This window comes from Tamandua tetradactyla, chromosome 15 (genome assembly GCF_023851605.1).
Source record: "Tamandua tetradactyla isolate mTamTet1 chromosome 15, mTamTet1.pri, whole genome shotgun sequence".
Lineage (NCBI taxonomy): Eukaryota > Metazoa > Chordata > Mammalia > Pilosa > Myrmecophagidae > Tamandua > Tamandua tetradactyla.
This window is the reverse complement of record NC_135341.1, coordinates 73,888,677-73,900,202: the sequence shown is the minus strand read 5'-3', so window position 1 is coordinate 73,900,202 and position 11,526 is coordinate 73,888,677. Positions and strand designations below refer to the sequence as shown.

Sequence of the window (11,526 nt, the reverse complement as noted above, 5' to 3'; positions counted from 1 at the left end):
TTTCATTCTCCTATAAAGGACTCCAGTTAGAGGATTAAGTCCTACCTGAGACATGCCTCAGTGGAAATAGCCTAATCAGAAGGTCCCACCCACGATAGGTTTAAACCCACAGGAATGGATTAACTCTAAGAAAATGATCTTCTGGGTCCATAAGGCCTCCAAACCATCACACCCTGGTCTAGACACCCAGCCCTCGCTCTTATCATCCGTTCAGATGAGTCAATTTCTACAGCCTACTGATTTTATCTTTTAAACATTTTCCTTATAAGTCTACTCATTTCCATTTTGACCACTACCATCTATCAGGATAACTAACCTATTACATTGAGATTAGTCCTCTCCCTTCCAATTTCTTCTTCCCTCAGTAGTTAATGCCAGCTGTCTTTAATAAATTTAACCATGTACTTTCCCTGTTCTCAGGGTACCTTAGTGCCTTATTCTATAGAATAGAATCTAAACACCTTAGCATGGTGCATAAGCCCTCTATGGCTGGTACATTCTAACTTCTATTTGTTCATCTCCCATTGCTCCTTGACTCAGTTTAGTAATACAGAATTCATATAGTCATTCTCCTTTCTCATGGACACAGAGAGGCTTTGTGTTTTAGACAGAAACCTACTCTAAAGCCAAGTCAGGAGAGAGCCTTCTTTCCTTCCGGATGGACTAACCCATTTTTGCCTGGATAAATTGCATCCAATCATTTTGATTCAGACCAAAGGACTTCCTTGGATGTATCTCTCAGACCCTAGTCTAGGCTACAGAGCCCTTCTCCATATTCTTATAGTGCCCTCTGCATACCTTCACTTTAGCTCTAGCACATTACTTTGAAATGAACTCTTTCTGGGTCAATCTTCCTAGATGAACTATGAGTTTAAAGCAAATGGCACATTTCATTTATCTCCATATCCTCTGCCCCTAGCACAATACTTGCCACATAGTAGGCACTCCATGTGCAATGCCAACGTGAACTTAAAATGTAAAAATGCATCCACTCATTTGCAGAACTTCCAGCAAATGAGTTCTAAACTAGCACTTCTCAAATTTAAATGTGCGTACAAATCACCTGGAGACCTTGTTAAACAACAGATTCTAATCCACTAGATTTGGGTGGGTTGGGATTGGGAGCCCAGAGATTCTGCATTTCTAACAAGGTCCCAGTTGATACTGATATTGGTGGTTTGTGGGCCACCAAATACTCCTTGAGCAGCTAGGATTGGGGTCATCCAAAGCCACTGAAACTCAAGGCAGTTGTAGAGCAATTTTTGTCACACTAGGAAAAACTTTTTTACTTTGGAGAAGTGCTAGTAATGAGAGGATAAAAGATAATCTGTGTGTGTACTGTTTATCCCATGATATCCATCTTCCTGGAGCCTTACATACTATTTAGAAAGAGATTGTGAACAGTTCTCTTGTAACCCAGGTCTCTGCACAGCTGTTTTCCCCAACACAGCAGGTGAGAAATTCCATATCAGTGGCATTTGTATAGAGGAAAATGTCTAGCTGTTGTAAGACTTTTTTCAAAAGAGAATCTGAATTCAGTTTGGGAAGGAGAAGCTGGAAAGAAGATGACTAATAGGTTATTGTTCAGGTTCAGCAAGAGAGGGCTCATTCATTCATCCTTTCCTGCATGAAGATAAATAATGATTAAGCCCTATTAAGTTTCCAGGGACAGAGAAGAAATTTACTCTTAAAGAATGTTCCAGGATTCTGGGACTGAGTCTCTGATATGCTAAGAGTAGGAGGAGTGCTCTGAAAGTAAAGACAAGTCACTCTAGAGAGATGGAAAGAAATTCCAATTCAGGGAAATCAGGCAGGGTTCTACAAACTCTCCATTGTGACTATTCAAATTCTCGCCTCCACTGCTAGTATTCAGATAAAAGACTTAGGAATCAGATTTAAATTGTCAAATGAAAATTTCCAGAAATATCACAGGATTCTTAGTCATCTGTAATTCTGACCAGCTGTTCCGAAGTGCATTGTCTTGTCACGTAAGGCTGCAGTGGCTCAGCCATGCCACATGTCTGCACAGAACCTCTAGAAAAATGGGTGTTCAATCTATGTGTGATTGCTCCTTTCTGGGGAGCATGCAATCTGATTTATAGATCACCCCTTATTCAGTTAGATTGGCTGCTTATCATTTCTTTGGAACACATTAAAAACAGCATACATTTTATTTTCAAGCACATAATAAACTATCAAACTCTTCCAATGGCAACTGTATCTTTTTTAAATTCTTATCATATAGAATTGGTATGTTGGAAGCAAGTTGCTTCTAGTGAGTTTCTGATGATTGGGAATCAAGGCACGGTAGCCCTAAAGGTAACAGCTTTGTAACCAACATGCTTAGAATCAAGACATATTTTACTTTCAAAGCAAAGATTAAATATTTTACCATATCCTTTAATCAGTAAAGTACGTTCCTCTGGAATGATCCATGTTGACTGCTTAATTCTTTTCACACACAATTCACAAGTGAAATGAGGTGCTAACTATAAAATATGCCATTTTGAATGGGCCTTGCAATATTGGTAATATTCAAGGATGAAACAGTAGAATTCTACAGCTTATCTTAAATGAAAGAGCAAGTTCCAGAAGTTCTTATTGTTTGAATAACAGAACACATAAAACCAGGCAGAGGTGCCCCCAAGGAAATGTTTCACTGGCCCTTTGGTCCTTCATCTGCTAAGTACATATTTGATATCCTTTTTATGATATCAGATGCTTATTTTGATCACATATGCAATCCAATTTTGAATAATTAAATGTATTATCTTTTAAACTGCTCTTCCCCAGAAAAAACCTGCTATTTTCCTTTAAATAGGATAAAAATGTTAAATGTCTCATCATAGCCTATTTGGCCATAGTTGTCCCAGCAATGGTTTTAAAAACTGAGACTCTAACTAGGTCTTCTGAAATCCTTCTTGAAATACAGCTTCTTCTGTTAAAGAAATTCTGGAGCACCAGCTCTATTGATATTGTCAATAGTCTCCAAAAGGTGAGAATGGTAACTAAGTTGAAGGCAACTGGGAGGGGTCTTCAGCAAACTGAGGATCATTGGGAAACTGTGTAGAGGCAAATCTTGTCAACAAGATGCCAGCTCCTTCAATTAAAGCTAGGAGAATGCCTCCCATTACAGCTGACCCAACCGTGGCCACTGGTCCATTTCTTGCTGCCAGCGTGGCGTCCTTTAAGGCGTCACTTATGACGGAATTCCAGGGATCTTCTTTTCCTCTGACTTGAGCCATACTGCAGTCAATCATGGAAAACAGATCTCCCCAAACTACAAAGCTACCTCCCGAGTGTGGAGCCCTGGTTTTAATAGCGGTCCAACTCCCTCATAGTCTGTGGTTTGCTCCCACTGGAGGATTGCGAAAACCTTTGATAGCTTGAAAGATACCACTGCTGCTGGTACCCATTGTAGAGGCCCCACCACAGTCATACACAATCGTCAGGGACAAGGCTCCCATGCCAACTCCTCCATCTTGACTGCATGGATGCAAGCAGTGCCGGGCAAACTGCTGCTTATCAGTTTAACATGATGGACATGTGGAATGGTGCAAAATGATTCAGATTTGCTCTTTTCCCTATTATTTTAAAGCTTTAAAAAAAGCTCTTCAACAATTCACTGCAATTTCTAGAGAGGTTATGGCCTCAACCTCTACTAATACCCAGAATTCCAATCCAGTCACGTTGACATCTTTACAAGCTCTGTTCACACTGCCAGTTCCCCAACTAGACACACAACACAAACCCACAAACCCACAGCTCTTGCTAACTTTTAGTTCCTTGTCATTGCTTATGCCAGGCCCCCTCCTTTCTATGAATCCAAACAATTTTTATCCTTCAAGGTGAGTTGGTTCATTCATTCAACCATTTATTGGGTGCCTTTTAAGTGCTAGTGCCATCTTGGGGTTTGGGACACAGTAGTGAGCATGATGGGGTTGACACATCAGTGCCTCTTGGGGATATCAACAAGTAAATGGGCCATTATAACCCTCCCCAGCAAGGCCCAGAAGGATATATCCAGGTATTAGAAGAATACACAGAGGGCGGTGGTTACCTTGCCCAGTTTTGGGAAGTTTATGGAAGGTCTTCCCAAGCAGGTGAAGTCAGCCTGAAAGATGAATAGGAGAGGGCCAGGGGAGAGGTCCCTTGTAGTGGGAAGAGATTAGGCTGGAAAAGTGAGTAAAGGTCAGATACACAGGGTCTTGAAAGCATAGAAGGAGTTTGTACTGATACCTTAAAGGAACTAGAAGGAGAAGGTTAAAGAGCTTTGCTTTAGTTTACAATCTTCTGGAAGGTGATACACCAGAACTGGAATGGCTTTTAAAAAGGGAATTTATTAAACTGCAAGGGCATAAGTTCTAAGGCCATGAAAATGTCCAAGTTAAGGCATCAATGGAAAGACATCTGAAGTTCAGGGTTTCTCTCTCAGCTGGGAGGGCACATGGCGACATTTGCTAGCTTTCTCCCACATTTTTAAGCCTTCTTCAATGGCTTTCCTGGGGCTCTGTTATTCTGGTGCCTCTGTGACTCTCTAGCTTTTCCTAAAATGGGTCCCTCTTAAAAGACTCCAGTAAGCCATGCCGCCTTGAATGGGCAGAGACACATCTCCATGGAAACCATCTAATCAAAAGTTATCACCCACAATTGGGTGGATCACATCTCCATGGGAACAATAAAAAAGATTCCACCAAGATGGAATGAGGATTAAAGGACATGGCTTTTCTGGGGTACAAAATAGCTTCAAACTGGCATAAGCTTTAAGTCAGGACCTGGTGTGCATCATATTTTTCCCTTAAAGTCTTCTTCATATACTTAAATCCCAAATGATTTCAGCCTTCTTTGATTTCCACAGCAAATTACTGGTTTTACTTAACAGCCTTACTCTGAATCTGTGCACGGTATTTTTATCCTCCTATTCTTTGCTATTCATTCATTCTCAATATTTTTATGCACAGTACACAATTTATACTTATATATTTATTGTATTTATAAAATGTATTTATTATATTTGACCCAAATGTCCAAAATACATAATATATTTATTTGAAATGCCGATATTTATTGTGTATGTGCTCCTCCAGTGAAACAATACCATTTAATATTTAAATTGCCCCACTTACCTCTTATTTGCATCAAATAGTGCCAGGCTCTACACAGCTGCAAATTTCCCACTCAGACTTCTTTAAATGTGAATGCTTTTGGAAATAGAGAACATTCAATGGTTACATAATTTAAATTTATTCATTCATCAAAATTACATGGCACTCCAGTGAAGGGGACAAGATTCTCTGGTCTTCAATGTCCAAAGAGCCCCATTATTCTACAATGTTACCTTACTCTAGAGACCTCAACTTGATCACAAACTCCTCCAGGGCAGGGACAGTTATCTATTTTAAAAAGTTCCTCTCAATTTCTAACGTGGTTCTGAATGTAGCATAAAGATTGAATTGAATTTTGCATTTATTTCTTTCACAATTGACTCATTTTTAAATTATGAGGTATTTCAGGCATCCAAGAGTGTGTAAAGAATAATATAACAAATGTGTATATTTCCATCACCTGGTCTAAGAAATAAAACATTGCAATGACAACTGGACCCTGTTTTACCTCTTCCCACTGAAGGGAAACCATTATCTTAAGTTTGATGTATATCATCCCCAAATATGTCTTTTCACTTGTATTACAGTGTGGGTATTCATAAACAGTATGTGGTATTGTTTTTTAGGTTTAAAAATGTATAAATGATGTCTTAATGTATCCTTTTGCAACTCATTTTGGTTCAATATTATGTTTGAGATTTTTCCATATTTATAGATGCAGTTTATTAATTTAACTGCTGTGTCATATTCCATTATATTAATAGACCCCATTTAGGACGTGTAGGTTGTTTTCTACTTTTCTTAAAATACATAATGCTGCAATGAATGTGTCTGTACTTAGTTCAAATACATGTGTGAGAGCTTCTATAGGATATATAGCTCTAGTGGTGGCATTGTTGAGTGTAAGATTTATACATCATAAACCTAACTACATGCTTGTCATGGTCAGGTTCATGTGTCAACTTGGCCAGGTGGTGGTACCTGTTTGGTTGGGCAAGTGCTGGCCCGTCTGTTGCTATGAGGACATTTCATAGAATTATATCATGATCACGTCTGCTGCATCCACAGCTGATTCCATTTGTAATCAGCCAAGGGGCATGTCTTCTGCAATGAGTGATGCTCAATTTAATCACTGGAAGCCTTTTAAGGAGGATTCAGAAGAGACAGGCTCTCTTCCTGCTTCAGCCGGCGAGCCTCTCCTGTGGAGTTCGTCCAGACCCTCCATTGGAATTGTCAGCTTCACAGCCTGCCCTGCGGATTTTGGACCCTACGTTCCCACGGTTACATGAGACACTTTCCTGCTGATTCTGTTTCTCTAGAGAACCCAAACAAATACAGAGCTGTTCAAAAATTTTTGTACCAATTTATGCTCCCTTCAGCAGAGTGTGAGAGTTCTTGTGGATTCACATTCTTGATAACTAAGGTTACTTTCAGATTTGGGGATTTCATATATTCTTTGTGCATATATTTTCACACACAAACATCATACATACACACACACACACACATCGGTATTCTTAGGGAAAACCAAAATTTTAATTTATTAAATGAATAGAGTTTACTTTAGAACCTCCAGAAGCAATAAATGGCAATTTTAAAAATTTTGATGACCTAGGATTAATTCATTTGGTTATTTTAAAATTAAACAAACAGTTATGTTAAGGACATTTATGTGGAAAAAGTACAAAATTACTATAGTATTACCTAACATACAATTCATACTCATTGACATGAAAAATATTTGTTGCCTTACCCAAATCGAATGATTTTTAAAACTAATTCCCTGTTGGCTGACTTTACCTTTTATATATAGTTTCCAAACATATTTAGTCCTAAACTGGTGTTTTAATTGGTCAGAGTTAAACTACAGCTAAATAATAATGAATAGAAAAAGCTTCCAGGTCAGACTTGATTTTATTTTAGAAATTGTCACTTGTTACATTGCAATTCCCAAGAACAAATCTCATCATATATAGTTTTCAGGCTTTTCTGCAAATTTTTTTTTGCAGCAAAAAGTACAAAGCAAAGCATGTTACAATTTACAACAAATAACCACAATGTAAAATAGCCTCTTTTCACTTTTTTCTTTGTTACTAATTCCATTCTTTTGTAAATGTCCACGTACAGAGAACGCATTGACTGTGTGTAGTAGCAGCCTGACAGGTGGTTTTTACAAGGCAATTAGGGCAGGATGCAAACCCTAGGGTCTTCTCAGAACTGAAGAAATGGATTTCTAATTCTATGACTAGATAGAAGACATTCCTAGAAAATTTTAATTCTAAATGCTTTTAACACAAGTGCAATTTTCTATAGCTGTGTCATAAAAATTATGATGAAAATCTTGTTTATGCAAATACATCACCAAAATTGATGCCTGAACTGTCAAAAAAAAAAAAAGTTCAGTTAACTCAAGATCATTGTCCTAATTCCCAGGAGAAATTAAGTCATTCATGGTTTCTCAGTTCTGTTCAGTGGTGTCTTCATTCAGCCAAGTCTTTCCCTCAGATTTGAGACAAAGAACCAATTTGTCATATCATTACCCAGTCGTTTTGGTGATAAATACCAGCCATCTACCACTCCACTGCCAGGAGATGACATACTTTTTGCCCACGGAGCTATCTTTCTGCTGTGATCTTTTGTTCTTACTATCTGCAAGGCAGAAAAAAATATGCATTGCTCTTAATGTCACTGCTTTTATTTAAAATGCTTCGTCTAGAGCCTACTTCAATATGCCATTTATTAAACACACACAGTTACTCTCCTTTACTCCTTGAAGTTCTCACCATTCTCAATAGCCAAAACAAACGCCTAATTCAGGGTGATGTGATAATTAGCTATAACAAGTGAACAATATATGAGCAGAACTATCACTATAGCTCTTCCTGGGAAAACATTGGTGCATTCAGGAGCTGGAAGTCCATGCTTGGCTGGTATCACTGAATTGGAGCTAGAAGGGCTCTGCAGAGGGCAATGTCAGGGCTCTGCTCGATTCCTTTCTGATCTCTTTTTAGCATTAATTTCTAGGTCGTCTCTCCTCTCCCCAGCACCACATGAGCTTTCATTTCCAACATCCAGCGTCTTCTATTCTTAGGAGTATACTGTCAAGCTAATGGGCGTTTACACCCCTCTCTTGGGCAATGAGTGAACCCTGAGGGAATAAGAAAACCCTCCTTCTTTGCTTCACGTCAGGACATCTCTGAGGCATCACACTTCTAAGTTACCCTGAAGGATCAGGCTGAAGCTGCCTGGTAGGAAACCCTGGTCTGGCTTCCACCCCTTCCCTGTTTTGCTTTCCGCATTCCCTTAGGTAGTTCTTCTGGGATTACCTCCCGGGTCACAGGCACACAGAGCCTCATCTGAGGGTCTGCTTCAGGTGAACCTGGCCTGAAACAGAGTCTTACAGATGCTTCCGCTTAGTTGTCTTCACTTTCGCTTACGCTGCATCCTCCAAGGGAAAACAAAACATGTATTTTTGGCATATTTCAAAGTTAACATCTAATTTGTTTTTTCATTGTGAGTTTAAGTAGCTGAAATGGATGTAATTTATGACACATTGTAAAATAAAGCGTTCACATCACTCTTAATTTACCCAATGGAATCTGCATACCATAGTGATTCTATCCCACCTTTAACCATTTTAAAAATATGCAAACATGCTCATGTTTAAGTCTGTTCTATAGTGTTCATTTCTTTCCTTAAACTGTATTTTTTCCTTCCAGTTCTCCCATAGAATTTCATTCTAACTATAAGATATTTATGTGCTTCAAAATTTTTATTCTTTTCCTAATTATAATTCTCTGCATGGAAAATATGTATACAAATTGAAATTTCTGTTTTTTATTTCCTGTGACTATACATTTCAATGTGTTAAATGTTCTAGGTAGATTATGATCAGAACTTATCAAAACAGAACAGATATTTAAATTATGGTGATTCAATAAACACAAAAAGTAAATATTTTCATAATGAGATTGATAGTTTTTTCCTGTTATTTTTATTTATTGTTAAAGTGATGTAAAGTTTACTATCAATTCTATTTTTTATTTAATAATTATTGTTATAGATTTAAGAATTAAATAGGTGGGTTTCAACAAGTTTATGATAACAATGTCAAACAATTATTTGAATTCTTTCTGAGTTATGTGTCAAAAAACACCTAAAATCTTACAAAAGGTTTGACAAAAGAATCTTTCACCCAGTTAGTAGAATTATTCGCTTTCTCATTTCTTGGAAATGTACCATAAAAAGGTTTACCAAAACTTACATTAATTTTACAAGTTATTCTTTTACTAGGAGGCACATTGTTTAATTTGAAAAACTAAAAAATAGTTGGAAAAGTTGCATAGTACTCAAAGCACACTGTGCTATTACTATTTTTTGATAAAACAATTCTTATCATCTGTTGAGATATTTTTCTTCAAAAATATGAAGCTTCAACTTCGCTTATTCTATTTATGAAAAATGTCCCTCATATTACAGCCCAACTGGCAAAACTAATCCTTCTTGTAAAGCTTATCAGCATCTCTGCCTTAGAAAGAATCTGATTTTCTTTTTCAATTAATATGCTATTGGGGTTCCTATGCTGACATCTTACTTAAGATTCTACTCTAAGATAGGTAAATGGGTTTTCTGGCCTCATGAAACAATGCTTGCTCACCATCGATATTTCTTTAATATTCTCTTTGCTCTGTTCTACTGGAATTCTCACTCAGGTGAACCACATTCTTTGACAATAGATAGGGATGGGACAGGCCAGATTATTAAATGAAATTTGTCATCATTTCTACCACCTCCACTCTATAATATATCTTAATTCAGAACATTCCAATATGGACTCAAATGCCTCAATATCTAGTGACATACTTCTTAACAGAAATACGTACAAGATGGGAAAGACTTGCAGCCTTCCCTGGGTTTATGGCGCTTTGATTAAAGGAGTCCTACAAATCCAACATTTAAAAAATGACTCCTTGTTTGACAAACAGACCCCTTATTCTTCCCTGGCAAAGCACCATGATAAGTTTCAGAATGGTTGAAAGATAGGCCAATTTTTATGTGATGTGGGGACATTTGTAGAAGTGGACATGGGATTCCTTAGGTACAAACACATTTTGAGGTAGAGTCCTTTTAAGGCTAGCTTTTAAAAATCCGTGCCTTGGAAATTCCTTGTGTGTCCCTAGAGATACATGTACCACAGTGTGTAAAACGCTGGCCTCATCCAATGTCCTCATTATACAAATAAGAAAGTTAAGGCCCAGAGATATGGGTGACTTCCTGAGATCACAGAGTTGGTAACAGAACCAAAATTGGCACCCAGGTCCCTTCATTCCCAGGCTAAAGTATTCTTTCCACCACGGTCATCAGCTCGATATCATTTGTCATCATCATCATTTTTCTCTTCCTCCCCATTTTAAATAATAGCTCATCTTTGCGAAGCTCTTACATTATGTCAAGTGCTCTTTCATGCACTCTGCGTTCCTTTAATGCTCACATTAGCCTATAATGTAAGCTCTATTATTATCCCTATTTACACATGAGGCACCTGAGGCTCAAATAGATGAAATGATGTGTCTAAGAGAACATGGCAAGCCAGTGCAGAAATAGGATTCAAATTTTGGTCTGGCCCCAGGATTCATTCTTCCTACTACTGTTTCCCAAAATGATTTGCATAAAACACTTGCCCTATAAGATGCTCCCTCATACAAGAATCTATGATCAGGTTGGCTTGACTCCAGCCCCTCTCTGATGTCACGATGAACTTTAGCCTATTAAAAGCATGGAGGAATATTGCATAAAGGACATCTGCTTATGAATGATTTCCAGGGAAATAATCTTTTGCCCACCTATCTATTAATGTTCAGTGAGAACTCCCACTAAGGAAGACTGATTAAGACAAAGTAGCTTTAAAACTAGGTCAAGGATTCTCTCTCAAACCCTAGTCTGCATTAGAATCACCTGAGGGGGGCGGGGTAGCAACCCCAGAGTTTCTGACTCAGTTGTTCTGGGTGGGATCTGAGAATCTGCATTTCTCATGAATTCCTAGCGATACTGGATACTGACGTTGTTGACCCAGGGACAGCACTTTGAGAAATAACGCACTTGATATTGGAAAAATAAACACAAAGACATAACCCTGGGCTGGCATGAAGGGAAAAGGGATGCAGTTATGTTGAAAAAAATGCACATGAAAACCTCGAAGATGTATATTAAATAAGCAAACAGAAAACCTGTACATTAAGTAGACGATGAAATGAAAATATCAGAAAAATGGGCAGGAAAAAGAAAAGCCAATTCCCTTTTGGGAAACAAAAGATGAGCAAAGCAATATAAAGGCTGATCAGCCTTGACAGTGGATTTTCATTTGTAATTGCCAAATATATTGCTGGGCTTAAGTAAGTCATAAAAGGATAATACTAGTTGA

General features: G+C 38.0%; 1 protein-coding gene and 1 pseudogene across 1 annotated transcript in view; both read right to left on the bottom strand.

Annotated features, from left to right (window-relative positions):
- Positions 1–2,966: 2,966 nt before the first annotated feature.
- LOC143658054 (mitochondrial import inner membrane translocase subunit Tim17-A pseudogene) lies at positions 2,967–3,481 on the bottom strand (annotated as a pseudogene).
- Positions 3,482–6,966: 3,485 nt separating this feature from the next.
- The window catches only part of COL6A5 (collagen type VI alpha 5 chain), a 118,200-nt gene continuing 113,640 nt past the window's right edge, over positions 6,967–11,526 (bottom strand). The window contains exon 41 of the mRNA XM_077130093.1: positions 6,967–7,754. The gene's annotated coding sequence lies outside the window, so the exon portion shown is untranslated. The remainder of the gene's footprint in view (positions 7,755–11,526) is intronic.